The sequence below is a fragment of the Diceros bicornis genome, chromosome 40 (assembly GCF_020826845.1).
Source record: "Diceros bicornis minor isolate mBicDic1 chromosome 40, mDicBic1.mat.cur, whole genome shotgun sequence".
Taxonomy (NCBI): Eukaryota; Metazoa; Chordata; class Mammalia; order Perissodactyla; family Rhinocerotidae; genus Diceros; species Diceros bicornis.
Genome location: NC_080779.1, coordinates 7,876,736 through 7,893,708, shown reverse-complemented (window position 1 = coordinate 7,893,708; position 16,973 = coordinate 7,876,736). Strand labels below are relative to the sequence as shown.

At 47.5% G+C, this 16,973-nt stretch overlaps 1 protein-coding gene across 4 annotated transcripts in view; it reads left to right on the top strand.

The window, feature by feature from the left end:
- NCK2 (NCK adaptor protein 2) overlaps positions 1 to 16,973 on the top strand; it is a 136,361-nt gene that overhangs the window by 98,731 nt on the left and 20,657 nt on the right. The window lies entirely within an intron of this gene.

The following is a 16,973-nucleotide window of genomic DNA, read 5'->3' as shown; positions in this document are numbered from 1 at the left end:
TCAGCGTGCCCGTGTACCCTGGGCTCTCTGCGAGAAGACTCAACAGCCGTCCCTGGGCTGGGTGCCGGGCCTCCCCCCGCCCCTGACAGACGGCCACCAGCCTGCTGGAACTCTTCTCCCTCTAGAGCCAGCCAATTCCATTTTTGGAGAACACAGATTGTTAGAAAGCTCTTCCTTAAATAGAATCCAAGTTTGCTTTTCTTGAACTTTCTCCCCTTGGCTCCCATCGTGCCCTCGAGAGCTGCTCTGCTAAAGCGTCTCCTCTCCTGTGGAATGACGCTGTCCTCCAGGCTTCAGTCTCAGCTCGGGCACGCGTGTCCTTGGAAACGTCTGCACTAAGCATTGTATATTGTAAAACTACAAATACAGTGGTGTTTTGAACATCGTATCTGTCAGTAGCAGTTCGTGTTCGTAGTGCACAGTCTCTCGGAGGTCCGTCTTGCTATCACCAGGGAGAGATGCCCCCACTTTTTGTCTGTTTTTTGTTTTGATGTGTTTATCATGTTTACCCAAAGCCTTGCTTTTGTTGGACAAGGAGAGAGCTCATTATCTTGGCATGGGTTTCCGTTGCCCTCGTGAGCAGTATCAAAGGGCAGGGAGGCCCCCTGACAAGAAATCACCACGGGGGAGTGGCTTCTTGCTTCTCCACAGCCAGACTTGACGTGGCCGCGCTGCCAGGCAGGAAGGTGAGAGGACAGTCGCAGCCCAGCCTGCTTCCCCCAACCCCGTCTCCCTCCCTTGCTGAGGAGACTGGAGCCAAAGTGCACATGGCTTCCTGTTAGATTACCGTCACCAGCGTGCTGCCGGAGTTACAGCAGGATTGTCGGTCAACCTTTAAATGATCTCTCCTGCCTATAAGAAGGAGTGAAAACAGCATGGAAAACTACTCTGCGTCGGTGGACCTTCTGAGAGCCACTCGTGGCATCATCCACAGTTGTAATTTTTACTGCTGTGGAAACCCACCTTGTTTCTAAATCCATGGTAAGATTTCCCTGGCAGATGCCTGGTTTGAAATAAAATAGCGCCAGACTCCCCAGCAAAGCCAGTGTCATAAACGTGTGTTCACATCTCTAACTGCAGGTAACTGGAACTCTCTAGAGTCTTCTCCTGCTTTCTTATGCTCATTTGCTGTGTCGAGGTTGGTAGTGAATTGAATTTACTCATATGTAATCCTTTGTTAGAGGGACTTCTAGAAAGCAGTACCTTTGACAAAAAGGTCTCTCTGTTAAAAAGGATTGATGTTCTATTTTTTTGTTTAATAATTTATAATTGAATAAAACAATATGAGCTCTTATTTGCACATGGGCAAAACTGAATCTCCTGTCATATTCAATTTATGATCAGGAACAGTGAAAGAGAACTTCCCCACAGAGGACAAGGAGCAGTTGTGAAGAACCGTTTCTGCTGGCAGAGCCCAGCTGATGTTTGAAGGGCTCGCACTGCCCAGCTCCCCGCCCAGCGGGAGGAGCGTTCCTGGGCTGCAGTCTCATCTTGATATTGCAGCCTGACTTATAAAGTCATGCGGGTTAGGTGTTTTCAAGCACTGGGCTAGATCTTTTGAGATGGGGAAGCTGCGCCCGGGGAGGTATTTTTCAGAGATTTTCCTTCAGGCTACTGAAGAACAGTTTTTGTTACCACTTCCCGATAGCAGCTGGAAACCACCAAAACCCCCAGGGTAACCCTCTGCTCAGTGGTTAACTTAGATGTAGGTGCTGACTTGGGTTACCCAAAACCATATGGTTCCATTTCTAGCCTATTAGTAACCTCCTCGGAGGGTTTGTTCCAAGGCCCACATGTCCGTTGCTAACGGCCTCTCTGTCGTCTGGAGCCAGAGTGACCTGGCCCCCAGGGTTGCTGCTTTCGCACTTGTCCCATGTGACCATACATGACCATATGTGAGGCCAGTTAGAAACCTACAGTGGCTAGCACCAGGACTCCCGGCTCTGTGACTCCAAGCCAGAACTGGAGCGGAGAAGGCCTGAAAGGGCCTCCCGAATGCTCGCTAAAACCGCCTTGTCCTCCTTGGAGTCCAGGCTTTTGGACGGGGTGGGGTGGCTCCTTCCTGACATTCACGAGGTTCTTAGAGGCATACCCCTGCTAGAATTGACTTGGGCGTGGCTGACGTCCCCAAGAACACACTACTAGTCACAGGTATGGGAAGAGACGGGACTTCAGCTCACACTTGAGGTCTTTTTTACTACTCTGTGTTGAATATCAGGGTTTAGTAGGTGGGCATTTGATAGGACTTCGTCACAGAGACAGCAGTTAGAATATCAGAGGAGAGTTCAGTGACACCAGGGTCTTTATTTTAGAGATGAAAAACTTACTGGCAAAACCTGAGTGGAGTCTGAGAGTTAGATGGTAATACTCTATAGATGTTAATTTCCTGATTTTGATGGTTGTAATGTGGTTTCAGAGGGGAATGTCCTTGTTTGTGGAAATACAGCGTATTCAGGTAATGGAACATCACGTTGGCAGCTTTCTCTCAAATGGCTCAGGGAAAATAATGTTCTTTGTGCTATTCTCGTTACTTTTCTGTACATTAAAACCGACGGACAGACATAAGAGTGGTTTAGAGACCACCCCAGGCTATAAAGTGGGCCGGAGCAGAGGAGATGTAACCTGCGTTGTCTGGGCATTTACGGTGTTACAGTGTCTTAAATTTGGCATAAGCCTTTCAGAGATCAGAGGGTGTCACCACGTACCTGCTGAGATTGGACCCAGAACATGAGAGTAAGGCCATGTGTGAACGAGTCCTACTGATTATCCTTCAGAATGGTTTCCCCCAGTCCTTGATTCAGAACTTTCTGTAATGTTCCAGCGGGTTCTCTGCATATCTCCAGCGTGAGAGTGAGGAAATCCTGCTTCTTGCGGGATCAGCCCAGACTGTTTTGAGCCAGTTCAGTATACGCTTTTTTGTTATAACAGATAGGGAGAGTGACGGTCAGAAATGGTCTCCTGGGCTCACACCTCTGTGATTGTGCGGGACGGGAGGGAATTTGTGTTTAGACACCGCCGGATTGTGGAGGTTTGCTGTGATTATAAATGTTCTCAGCAGGTCTGAATCAGGGCAGGTGGTTCCCTATAAATGAAACGTGGGTCATGAATGCCGCAGGCTCTGACTGTGGGAGCCGAGTCTGAGTTTGAGTTGTCCCTTCCTCGCTCTGTCCCTTGGAAATCCCTTCTGAGCCCCTTCCTTCCCTGCTGAGTGACATTTGAGAACAATAGCCAAAGGCTTTGAGACAGGGATGCCCACATTCTGCAGGGATCAGCACGGTGACAGGGTTATGTTCAGATCGGAAGTGGGAGCCTGGCCAGACGTTATTTCATCTGGTGGGACGTGAAGAAAGGGTAAGGTTTAGTCCCTGAAGCTAAAGCTTGTGAAGCTTGTGATCTAACTGGGAAATAACACTGGCACAAATCAGCAGTCTGCATTCGAACAGTGGCATGGTCCCTGCCTGGCCCCTTGGAAACTGGGCCTGGATTGTGCAGTTCAGGCCTCTGTCCTATCCTTCAGGAGGCAGTGTAGCCTGGTGGTTAGGAGGGAGACTTGTTCAAATCAGTAGACCATCCATGGATGGTAACTTGTTCAAATCAGTAACATCCATGGATCAAATCAAACGTAGACCACCACGTTCAAATCCAGGCTTTGCCACAAGCTCATTGAGTGGCTTCAGGCAAGCTGTTGAACTCCCTAAGCCTCAGCTGCATCCTCTGTAAAATGGGTGAGTGATTACTTGTCTCGTAAAATAGTTGAAAATCCAGTGAAGTCGTTCATGTCAAGACTGCTTCGGGCTCAGCTGAGACTTATGAGAGGAGGTGGGGCTTGAGCTGAGGGAGGGAGAGCACAAGTGAAGATTTGAAGGACATTAAATGAGTCAGCTGGACTGGAGTGAGGGAGAGCGCTGGGGAGTCCTGAGTGACCGGGGTGTGCCTCATTCTGAAGGCCCTGATCACTAGGCCTGATGCCATTTGAGAAGGGAACCCCTAAGATTTCCACACAGTGGACAGAGGAGGTGACCATCTGGGTGTCCAGAGGTGTCCTGATCCTGGTCTTCAGGGAGGGACTGAAGGGAGAGGGCCAGTCTGTCAGCAGCAGGTGGGGTGGGGCCTCAGGTGACCCTGACGTTGTCAGTCCTGAGCTCAGCAGGGGGAATGGAGGGCGACAGGAGAGGGGTGTTGAAGGAACACCCCAGGACTCGGTGTTGGCTGGGTGTGGAGCTACTGGAAGAAGAATTAGTCACACGATGACTCACGAGTTTTGAGCCTGAGTGAGTGACCTGCGGAACGACTCAGGGAGTTAGGGGAGTAGGAGGAGAAACTGGACTGTGAGGGTGATACCTGTTGGAGTTTTAATGACGGCAGGACACGCAGCGGAAATGTTCAGTAGGATGCTTCAGGAGACACAAGATTCAGATTTTGGTATAACGTCCTTCCTATTTTTAAGTGAGTTTTAGTTTTTGGACTTGTATATAAATAGTTCCATCTAGGGTCTGCAGTGGAGACCTGACATTTCTGAAGCAGCTCATCACATACCTCAGCCAAGCTTTCAGTCTTTGTGTTGTCTTGAGGTTGGGTCCCAGGCCTCTTGCCACCACAGCCCTCCCCTGGCAGGAAGACCCACAGGCAGCCCCGTGACAGCTGGTGCCCAGGGGCCCGCAGGCTCCACCGCCAGCATTCTCTGTGCTCTCGACCGCCATTCCCTGCAGAAAAACGTGTCTCCCCACACCCCAAAGCCAAACAAGTTGATGAAGCAGAAAATTTCAAACCAAGACCCCAAAGCTGATTTTGTATACGTTTCTCCAGTGAGTGGACGGTAATAGTTTCTCTTTGAGTGCCTGATTTGTGCCAGCTACTGTGCCAGGTGCCTGCATACATCTTTGTTTAATCTTCACAATAAGCCTAAGAGGGACGTAATAATATCTTCATTTTTCACGTGAGAAAAATTGAGACTTGGAAGATAAGTGATAAGCCCAAGGACACAGAGTGAGCGATGGGATTGAAATTCAAACCAGGTCTGCCCGACTTCCAGCTCTGTTGTTGTTGATCAGCCTCAAGAATTGGGGATTCAGACTGGAGGGTGGGAGGTTGAGACCTGCTTGGCATTGGTGTTGGTGAATCCGGTCACTCCAGGCCCCACCCTCACAGCTGTCTCGGTTTCCACCACTCTCGCTCCTAAAGGGCCAAGGGGCCAGCTCCTTCAGTGAGCACTGTTTTCTCCCCGACCCCGAGGGATTTGCTTATTGATAACTCTGCTGGTTCCTTAACGTTGCAGGGAGCAGGAGCCGTTTGTTACAGAGATTCAGAAGCCGACTGTCACAGGAACAGATCTCCTTTTTTGTAAATTGATTTTTACGTTGGCAGCAGTTTTGTCAGCAGCGAGCACGCCCTGTGCTGCTGCACGCATGCTATCTCAGCCATCTGGGCCAGTCAGTGTCTTTGTATGACACAGATTTCTGCACACAGGTATTCCTCAGAATTGTAATCTCTGGAATGCCTGTGTTTTATAAAACTATTCATGTAAGACAGGCATACTATAAAAATATTTGGAAAATACAAAAAAACGTAAATCACCTGTGATCTCATCACCTAGAAATAATCACTGTGTCTGTAACCATTTGTGTGTATTTTCTCAGTATTTGTACACACACGTAATCAAAATCAGCACATAGATGGCCCTTGATGTTATCGGTACTGGCTGTCACCGCGCAGGTAGGCAGGCGCGTATCAGGCTCTTTGCATGGGGGGCTGATCCCAGCATGTGCTGGGGAGGAGATTGACCAGCTGAGTTTGGCGGACACTTCCTGGTCGGCAGTGGTCGGGGGTCTCACTGTGTTTTGTATATTCTATCAAACATGTAAGAGGAGAAGCTGGTTCTTTATGGTGCGTTTGTCTTAGCAACAGTTTGTTTTTCTGGATTGAATGTTGTTCAAGAATAAGAATATTACTGTTAATCTTTCTACGTGTCACTGATACATGCTTCCTAACCTGAGTCACTCTCTAAGCAACCAGTTCTTCAGTTCACAGAAGTACAAGCCACACCATACCATGAAAGTCTGTATGTAACACAGAAAAGAAGGTTAAGATATCTCACTTTAATTTTAAGCCTTCAACTTCACCAAAACATTATCACTTCTTCACTGTGTTAAAACAGGGCCTCTGTGGGCTCTCAGAGCTGCACTGGGCTCTTCAAGTTTACCTCAGTCTCTGTTGTGTAATCTACCATTGCTTGACCGTGAATCAAATACAGTGTATCATAATGTAGAATTCTTTAGAATTCGGTCTTACGAGATTGTTCGGGATAGAAATGACCTTCCAAATGTGTTGCCCACATGGTAAGGAAACTTCTACAGTGATTGTGGTGCCAGCCACCCAAAGTAAACTTGGATTCATTTTTATATACCATAAGCTTCCAAGTATTGAGAACCAAAAATGTAAAACAACTCGCAACAGATTAGTGGGAGGATAATTAGAGAGAAAATAGAGACAGTTTGTTAAAAAGGATGCTAATGGGAGGAAAGCCAGGAGAGACGATGGGAAGCGAGAAGGTGTCTGTGCCCTTGAAAGCCGAGGAGAAGCGGGTGTGCATTATCCACACGGTGTACAGGTGGGTACGTGAGACCACTCTCTGTCCCCTGGGCTGAGTGGTGCCCCCTCGCTTCCTGAGGAATGACAAGAACGTCAGGGAAAGTGTTTCCCAGTTTATTTCCCAGAAACTGGCGTGTTGGTTGCTTCTTATTAAAATTATTGTATTTTCTTCAGTTTTCTCAAGAGCATGGAGAAAACACCCTTTCCTGACTCAAGAGTTACTCAGGTGGGAGCCTTCAGTTTTAGAATAGGGAGCCATGAGCTAAAAAGGCTTCGGAACTAAAGTAAAATCTTCTTACCATGTCTCTGACTGCGTTTCCCCATATGGCGTGCTCTCTTTTTTAGACCCTATCCATGTGTCCTCAGAGTTTCTTTCTCTGTTACATCTTCGTGTCTGTCCCCTGGGGCCGGCACGGTGTGCAGAGGGGCACTGATTTGCCAGCACGTGCTGTGGTGCACACTGCCAAGCCCCTTGGGTGGCGGTAAGGCTGGCAGAGGTGCCTCCTCTCCTGCTGAGCCCCCTGCCCAGCTCACCACTGCCCTCTGTACCGGGGTCAGGTAGAACAAACCTGTGACCTCCATGGGACCTGGCGTCTTCGTGACCAGAATTTGCCTTCTCCAAAGCTGCGTGTGACCCCGTGAGCCTTTCTGTCCATCGTCGCTTGGAAGGTGGGGCTCCGTTCCACTTCCTGCGTGAAGGCCCATGTTGCATTGATGGAGCATTCTCTTTGTGACTGTTCGTAGGGGCCCACCTGTCGTAGCTGCTCCTGACACACACAGCAGGAGCAAGCTGAGGCCTGCCCCCCAGGAGCGTTTTAGGGAAGAAACAATACATGCACACCTCTAGTGAGAAAGCACCACCTGTCCCTTTCTCCACTTGATCCTGCCCTTGTCCTCAACCAGAAAGGAAAGCAAGGAGATGATGTAATAATAGCAGTAAACACAATAATGGACATCGTTTGTGCGCTCGCCGTGAGCTAGACCCTGCGCTGTCGTTCCTCAGTCATTGGACCCTCATAACAGCCCACGAGTGCCGCTGATGTCCTTATATCCCAGGTGAGGACACCGAGGAGCAGGGATGTTACCGAATTGCCAAGGCCAGAAGCTAGTGGGTGTGGACGCTGGGCCAGGAGCTTGGTCTGCAGTGTGTTCAGGTGTCTCTGCCAACCAGTTGCCACCTGCACATCCCCCGTGAATGTGCTGTCCCTTGACTCGTTTTCATTTATTTATCATAGTTCATTTTACTTAGCTGGTGTGGTCTTAAAAAGTTGCATGCGTGCTGAACTTTTGCCAGTGGGTTGACACTTTAGTGCTTCAGAATGTCGTATCTCGTCCTTGCCACGTCTCGTACGCCCTTTTGCATATTCAAAAATGCTTGTGCTAATGGCTTGGGTATATGTGTTGAGAGGTACTAAATATGTATTTTGAATTAAAAATTATAATTTTTTAAAGTTCTTTTCTTTGGCATCTGTGTTACCATTTGACTTTCACATTTGATAGAAAATCCTATACTTCTAAACCATATTTTTTCAGGCTGAAACATTTGGTTGTGTTATTTGCCTGTCTGCTCACAAATGAACAGGCTCCCTTATGGCCAGGGACGGAAATTCCTGTTCGGAGCTCTGGGCACATGGACCCGTGTGATGGTAGGCCCTCTGCTCCTGGCACCTCTCCCTCAGAGCTGGCTCCTGGTAATCTGCCCACTGGAAAAGGTACCTTCTGGGCACAAAGGTGATGAATAGGTCTTTGTCCCTCCCTCAACCCGCAGCCCTACCTGGTCAGTGCGGGTTTGCCTCAGGGATGGCAGCTCCTTTCCATCTTACGAGTCTCCTTCCTCCCTCTAGTCCTGGACCACCTCTCTCCCCGAACTCGGGGACTTTGTATGACACGCAGTAGAGCGTTTCATTATAGGGTGATGGGTCAGCACCTAAGGCGCATATGCCTAGGAAAAATAAAATAAAAGTAAAATCTGGATTCATTCCAGTTTGGGGGAGGGCAGACAGGAGGGTGAATCAGGACTAGTGTACCTCGGATCCTCAGACACAGGGCAGCTAGAGGAGGGCCTTCCCACCCTGGCCACTGGGTCCCTGACTTCCAGGTGTGTGAGTGCCCAGCACATAGTCAGGTCTCAGAGTTTTGTTGGAGGGTGGAAGGGAGGAATAGTTGTGGGGCAAGGTTGGCATGGCCTGTACTCAGGAGGTATGCTCATTGTGACAGCAGCCTGCTCCTACGTAATCTGTTAACGCTCCTGGGACCACAGGTGCGTGTCATTGGAGACATCAGTCTGGAAGGACTGATGAGTGCTTATGAGATAATGGTGGTGAGATAGGAAGTGGAGTTTATTAACTGAGCAAACATTTATTGAATGCCTGCCCCGTGCCAGGCCCTGAGGCTACAAGATGACTAAACATGAGCTTTCCCTGGGAGATAAACACAGTGCGCTGAGGCAGGTGCTGAAATAGTGCTGGGTAGTTGGGAGAAACACTGAGTCTCTCGTGGGGAGTGACATCGCATTATTTTAGTGCTGTTTACAGATCTAAGTGCTGAGCAGATCTTTGGGATCAGGCCTTGTTTTACTGCGGGGAAGGCCCTCAGCAAGTTAGTCCTGCCTGTGATGTTGTCCCATAGGCCATAGTGCCTGCGGTCTGGTCAGGGGGATGCAGATGGACTAAGCTTTTGGAAAAAACACTGGCTTTCCTTTTTAAAAGCTTGACTTAAACTACTAGAGGAAGGAAAGTTCCAGGCCCAACTTTATGCTCAACCTCTTTTGTTTCTAGCACATCCTGGCTATCAAAAGACTGCATTCTCCTCTCTTGTTACCAGGACCCTGCAGAGCGTGGGTGGAGCTGTTGTGTCCTGACAGCAGTAACGGCAAGGCTGGGATTTTATGCGAATGAAATCGGTGCCTAGAGAGAGACATGGAAGACCCAGAAAGCTGTCAAGGGCTACATTTAGTCCCTTGTCTCAGAGTGGTTAGCAATTTAGTCGTTCTTCTTTAAGCATATCCAGTTCCTGTTGGTGAGTCCATGGCGCCAGGTAAAGAGTGTTTTCTACCAGTGGGACACTGGGAAGAGAGTTAGGTTGACAAACTTTTTGCTTTGTCTGACACAGCTGTGCCAGCCTCGACTGGACACGTCTCTGCTCCAGTGTGGCCCTGTCTCCAGCCCCATCCCACATTCTTCTCTCCCCCTTGCTCTCCACAGCCCCGTGCAGCCTGTCTTTGCCACGCACACTTCTCCTCTCCTGAGCTTGTCGTGTCCAGTTAGTAACATGTTTCAGCCGCTGCATAACACAAGGAATGGACGCTAACGGAAGCAGCTCAGTGAGAGCATTCATGCCTGAGTCTATTTTGACTTAGATTTGGCCTTGTCTGAAATCAATTTGTGCTGAAGAGCCTGTCCCACTCTCTCAAGCTGCCCTTGGGGTTTCTCTGACAACCCGTACCTAAGATACGGGCCGCAGAGAGTTCATCTGTGCCCATTCTAAGTCAAATCTGATAGTCCCCGGAAAATCGCGCTTAGATTGCATTGGTTGGTTAGGCCTAATGTCTGTGGCGACCCAGCATCACAGATTTCTCATGATGGCTCTCCAAGTAAACATTTTAATCCCAAGATCCTCTGGTGTTAGGAAACACCTGCACCAGCCCCGCAGTTGATCGTGACATGGCGGCGGCGTCATCGCTTCATCGCCCCACCCTCACTCCCACACCCAAACCTAGGTGCTCCCAAACGATTACTATATTCTTTTCCACCTACCCAAAAAACCACTTTTCTAAGTGGGAGTCAACAGTTTGGCATATTTAAGGAGGTGGGATGGGAGAAGAGGAGTGTGAGTGGGGGAAGCGTAGTTACACTTTTTTCAGAGCTCTTAATTGAAGTGACACAAAGTTAACTCAAAAGTAGATAAAGCAAAAAAAAAAAAAAAAAAAAAGAAGAGGAAAATGTAAAGAGGGAATTGGCGGGCTCACGTCATTGGGAAGCCTGGTTGGATCCAGGGGCTCAACTCCTGTCATCGGGTTCTGACTCCCTCTGAGCCTCATTCCTGCTCACCTCGGCCGCCTCATTCTTCACATAGACGCCTACAGGTGAGATGGTCTCCCCACGACGGCAGCCCTGAGCCCGGGGGGTGCTCTGACGCACACGGCTGACGTCCCCATGGCCCAGTGGAGGTGGGGATGGGCCCTGCTGAAGCCACCAGAGCAGAGTTTTGTTGAATAAGAGAAGGGGTAACGGGTGCTGAGCAGATTAAAACGACAACAGAAAACCACTGCATTAATCTTAAATGGTCACCTTTCAAAAAATCTTAAGTTCAATAAATCTGAGTTTTTTCCCTTTATATATTCAGATATTTTGATCATAAATTTTGGCACTGAATAGTCTCTGAATAGTGGAAGCTAATCTTACCAGGATATCTGAAAAACTAGATAGAAATTAAATGCATGTATAACAACATGAAAAGCTGTTAGAAGCCAAACACTAAATATGTCCTAACTCTTATATGAAAAGTTATGTGGCCACTTTATACCTAATCAAATCTCGTCAGATCTCCTTAATGTTTAATAATAAAAGCCTTTCATAATTTTTAGTTAACTTTAATAATAGGCCCTAATGCAGGAAATCTCCACAAATTAATAACCTCTATTCTTAACTTAGTATAAATGGCATTTTAAGTACAAGGAAGCTTTCTAGTTAAATCTGGTTTATGTTGTAGATCTGATTAGTAACAAAAATAAAATGGCTTTGCCACAGAGCCCCTAAAACTTGGGTGTGCTATGTCTAAATGAATTGGCTTGAATATATTTCTGAACTACCAAATTTGTTTGACATTTTATCTTAAATCTCCAGAACTCCAGCTGGAAGATGACAGTGGAGCATATTTTAAAGTCATCTGTTATAACATCCCTTTATCTTAAAAGGAGTATATAAAAGATTTTGACTTTAAAATCACTAACATTAATAATGTATGACATATTTAAGCTTTTATTAGAACTCAATCTCTAATGTATGTAATTTTATTCAAGAAAGTTAAAATGTGCTTATTATTGTCAATGAAAATGTAACTCAGGATCAGAGATCCAATAGCTCGATGCCAGGAAATCGTCACAAAAGCTGAAAAGTGTAGCTTACCTTTAAGTCCGACTCAGCTCTTAGTCACTTAAAATTATGCTGTCTGCCCATAGAGTAAGAAATACCATTCCTGATAGTACTCATGTTATTTTTTATTATTATTGTTAAATGGAGATAAAACTCATTGCATATATTGTGGCTACTCTTTAATGTGACAGCTGTGGAAGTGGCTCTGTCACGGAGCTTGTTCCCATCCTCCCTTGGCCGCAAACCCAGTCCCTCCCAGGCTGCTCTGTGCTCAGGGGTCTGTAGCCTTGCTGTCCAGCCTGGGTGCTGACTGACCTGGACACCTGGGGTGAGCGCTCCACCTGTCCGAGACTGTGGCCGTCTTGTCTGTGGAGCATACTGTCGAGCAGCCTCCTGCCCAGGACCCCTGGTAGAGGAATGAGAGCATTGGAGCTACTGGGGGTGGGAAAGGGGGGCCATGAAGGGGGTAAGGGAGTGTGGGGTCTTCTGCCCCACCAGGTCTCCTAGGCAGCATAGGGCCCACTCCCCACAGCAACAGGCTGAACACAACTGAGCAAGCCGATCTCTGAGATTTCTTCTAGCTTTTAAATACCACAACTTTATGAACCTAGAATTAAGGAAACAGATGTTCTCAGAGCCTAATCTTCATGGTAGAAGTTAAAATCCTGATCACTCCTGAGCACGTGCAACAGCATCTTGCTTTTTTTCTAACAGTGATTTCCATTCCTTCTTTGTGCTTCTTTCTTCTTGCAAAGGTGCTGCACTTTGTACTTTATTGAACAAGCTGCAGAGGAAGTCATTACTTTGCCAAAAAAAATGTTACTTAACATCACCTAATAACAGTATGCCAGCCATTGGAAAGATTTTCTAATGGTCACATTCTGGATATTCTCATCCATAATATGGTTTAACCAAAGCATGCTGCAGCAAGCCTCCAACCAAAATGTTCAAACACCAAATAAATTCTGTACAGTCAGATTTTATGATTAACTTGAGAACTAAAGAAAAGCACATCATTTGAACTCATCACAAATCTTGATAAAACACACACCTCAGTAAGTCATGGCGGGGATTGGAGCTGCCTGGTGTCCTGCACGGTGCAGCCTCCCATACCTGAGAGAGGGTGCAGGTGAGGGAGGAGGCCGGGCTGCGGGCCTGCTCTTGGGAGGTTCTGCCTGTCCCCGGCTGCACAAGGGATTAGTGATTGGGCCCAAGGTAGGCAGGCTCAAGGGAAGGTGCTAGAAAGTGGGTTCTCCCAAAATGTGGCACAGAGAGGGGGTGAGGAGAATCACTGGTGAATGAGATCTTCTGGTCCGCCAGGTTTTATTAGTTACTGTTTACTTACAGTAGGTGAAGATGGCCTGAGACTTTGCCAAACGGGTGTGAGTGAGGATTTGTCTTCGCTGATGGGAGAATATGTAAAATTGTAAGAGGAAAAAAATCACATTATCCTTGTTAAAATCAAAACACCCGTTGGAGCTCCCATTTGTTACAACTGGGAGAAGTCAGTGGCATGACTTTAATGAAAAAAGAACTAACGCAGCAGAGGAAGTACAGAAAAAACAGACACACAGAGAAAGTGGGGAAACAGTGGAGTCCCATGCTGCCCTTTCCCCAAAAGGTAACGGATTTGCCTTCGAATTAGAGACATGGCTTGCAGCCTGGACCTGGCGGGCCGTCGGGGCTGGGCTCGCACGTGCATCTCTGTCCCCTCCAGCTGGGGTGGGTCGGTGCGCAGCAGCGCTGCCCTCCTCCGTGAGGCTCCCGCAAACCACACTGCCTGTTCTGCACTCAGAGCCCTGCTTTTGGCATCTCATAGCTGTCACGTGGCGCTGGTCACATGGCTTGGAGTGATGTCCAGGCTGGGGGAGAATGAGAGGGGCACGAAGACCCCCCCGAGCCCACTCTGTCGTAAGTCCTTGTATTTGAGGCTGCCCAATTCTCGGGCTGTGGTTTCTGTCCTCACACAGAAAGGCCCCCTCTGCTGTCAGTGAGTTTCCCCCTTCTCTCTCTCTCTCTGTCCTCGCCACCCCCAGACACCAGGCCCAACCACCTTGCTGCTCCCCTCCTACCCACAGCTTTTCCGTTCTCCCCCCTACTCTCAGCAGTGGGGAGGGTGGGGCAGATGAAACCTTGCTTTGCCAACACCTGAGGATCTGCCAGCCCTTCTTTCCTACTCGCCCCTGGCTCTGGCCATTGGGCAGAATCAGGGTAAGGGGAAGAATGAGGGAAAGAAGGGGAAATGGAGACCCCTCTCTCAGCAATCCAAGTGACTTTGACCCACTGGCGACACATTTCCCACCCACCCACCCAGTGCCCCCTCCGGATTGTCCCAGCCTCTTGAATCCCTCTTGTCCCAGGGCCTGTCACTCATGATACATTTCTCATCCCAAATCTTCACTCCCTAAACCTCAGCTCCACTTCCACCTGGAGACCCAGGGACCATCTTCATTCCCTAGAAGCAGAGGAAGGGTTCATCACTGTTGGGAGGGCCAGTGGGGGGATAGATTCTCGACACCCCCATTCAGAGTCCTGGATGCATTTCCCATTGAAATCATCTTACAAATGATGATGCATTTGCCAGAGAAATCATGCTACACACCAGCCCCTAACGGAACTGTGCTCCTTCATTGTTTGGATTAAATAGGCTTCTGTTGGGTGCCCAGGTCTGTCTGTGCCACTTCACTGACTGTGTGTGTTGGGCCTGTTCCCTGAGCTCTTTCTGCCTCGAGTTCCCCATCTGCAGAAATGGGGGGATGCCCACTTTGTCACAGGACTGTTGTGAGGGGTCAGATAACGTAGATGTCTGTGAGGTCAGGTTCTTCCCTATCCCCAGACACTTGCCTCTTGAATTTCACTGCACCAGCAGCTGTGTATTACGTTGCTCCCATGGAATAATGTTTCGGAGGTGCCAACAGCCTGAGAGGCAAGCTTTCTATTTTGGTGGCCCTGGCACAGGAAGGGTCATGGCCAAGAGTGTTCAAAGAGGACTTTGTCCCTTTCCTGGTAAAATATTATTCTGAGAAAAAAGAAATTCAAAGCCCCAACTCAGTTGATAAGAGTAATAATTTTTATCATTCATAGAGCACTTCCTATGCTTTACCCATGTAATCTGAGTTTAGTTACCTGTTATGGACTGAATTCTGTCCCCTCAAAATTTGTGTATTGACATCCTAACCCCTAGTATCTCAGAGTTTGACTTAGTTTAATGAGGTAATTAAGTTAAAATGAGGTTCTTAGGGTGAGCTCTAATCCAGTATGACTGGTGTCCTTGTAAGAGGGGGAGATGAGGACACAGACAGAGGGAAGGCCATGTGAAGACACAGCAAGAAGGCAGCCATCTGCAAGTCAAGGAGAGAGACCTCAGAAGGAACCACCCCTGCCGACACTTTGATCTTGGACTTCTAGCCCCTAGAGCTATGAGAAAATAAATTTCTGTTGTTTAAGCCCCCTAGTCTGTGGTACTTTGTTATGGCAGCCTGAGCTGCCATTGTTGTCCACGTTTTATGGGTAAGAAGACTAAAACACTGAGACTAAGTAAGTAAGACCAAGAGCACACAGCTAATTCCCTCCAGGCTATGCTCTCAATCGCTCTGCTATATTGCGGCACCCACCTACCCCCATCCCGTCTTGCCCAGAGTTGCCTCAAAGACTGTTTAGATCACGTTAGAGCAAAACAGATTGATTTTCCATGGGGTGGTTGCCATGTAGAATGTTCCAGTCTTGATAGAGAAATATAAGCCCCATGAGGGCAGGGAGTTTATCTTGCTCTCCCCAGAGTCTTGGGTGGTGCCTGGGAGGAGCTCACTGGCTGAAGTCATTGATTTAAACTATTTTGTGTTTGAAAAAGGCAACAAAGCAGCTATTCATAAATCAGCCATAAAGTGTCTTCAACAAGGTATTATGAGATCTAAGGTCTAATGTCTTTTCTGCTGATCGTGACGCCTTCATGTCCTGATGAATATTCTAAAACCTGCTCTTTCATAGGTATTTTCTCAAGTATTTCATAGTATTTTCTCAAGCTTTCGTTGCTCACACATTTGAAAAGGTCTATTAAAAAGTTATTTTTAAACGTTAATTCTGGAAATCTTTGTTACCAATAAAAACTGTACTCTGCCTGGTTATTGCTGCCTCGGCGTGTCAGCTGCTTCATGAGGTCTGTAACACTGGGCAGAAGTTTACTTCCGAACTGTCTGCCTTCTGGATTATGAAGCTACTGAATCATCACAGCGCTCCCGGATTGCATAGTTAAACTCTCCTGTGTTTGAAATCACGTGAAAGGATTAGTTCTAGGACTTAGAGGATCATGTTTTCATGTACAGTAAGTTAACTCTTAATAGAAATTTAAATTGTTAACTTGGTCTAATGTCTCGGCTTACTCTTCTATTTCCCATGCACTTGAGTAAAATGCTGTGGTATGAAAAGGAATAGCAGAAACCATCAGCTTAAGGAATTGGTTTGTTCACTTGAAAACCTGTGTGAGTGACCCCTTCATATCAGCCTGCTGTCACCTCACATGCGTCCTTGCTCCACTGGTTTGGGGTGGACTGCTCTAGAAGGCCGCTCTCCACAGCAGTGAATGATCATGAGGCAGCGTGTTATTCTTCCTGACCCCTGCCTCGGCAAGGGAGAAACAGCAAAGGTAATTCTTAGGACCAATCTGTCTTTCCTCCAGTTTAAGGAATAAAAGGAGAGAGAGGTACAAGCCACTCGTAAAAGTGCTTTGGTGTCATTTTGGAAAAAAATTAAAATCTGCAAATGGCCACAGTTTTTCTGTACCATCAAAATCTCCACATAAGGAGGTTGTGCAGGGTTGGTGGGCCAGCGGCCATCTATCAGGAAAGGCTGAGGAGCATGGCAGCCCCACCAGTCCAGTGGCATGCCCCAGCTCTCTGGGCCAACATGCCTTCCTCCCCTAGGCTCACTTTTCGAGAAGGTTCCAGAATTCCGTTCATATTAACCAGGTGAAAGCACTTTATTTTAGGGCTTTTCAAACTTTTTTCCTCATGCACAGAAGGAAATTGGTTTAACTTGACAGCTCAGCACATATATATAAGTAAAGCAATAATACTTATCCTAACTATGTTTGATTCACTCGGAGATTTTCTGTTTTATTCCCTTAAAGAAAACCCTCCAGCACATGCATACAGGCAGGTCACAACCCATTATTGATTTGATGATCCACTGGGGGGTTTTGAATCACAGTATGAAAAGTTTTGTGTTAGATTTAACATATCAGGGAATTTTTTTCTAATTCACTCATCACAACCTGTTGTGGGACATGAGTCTGCT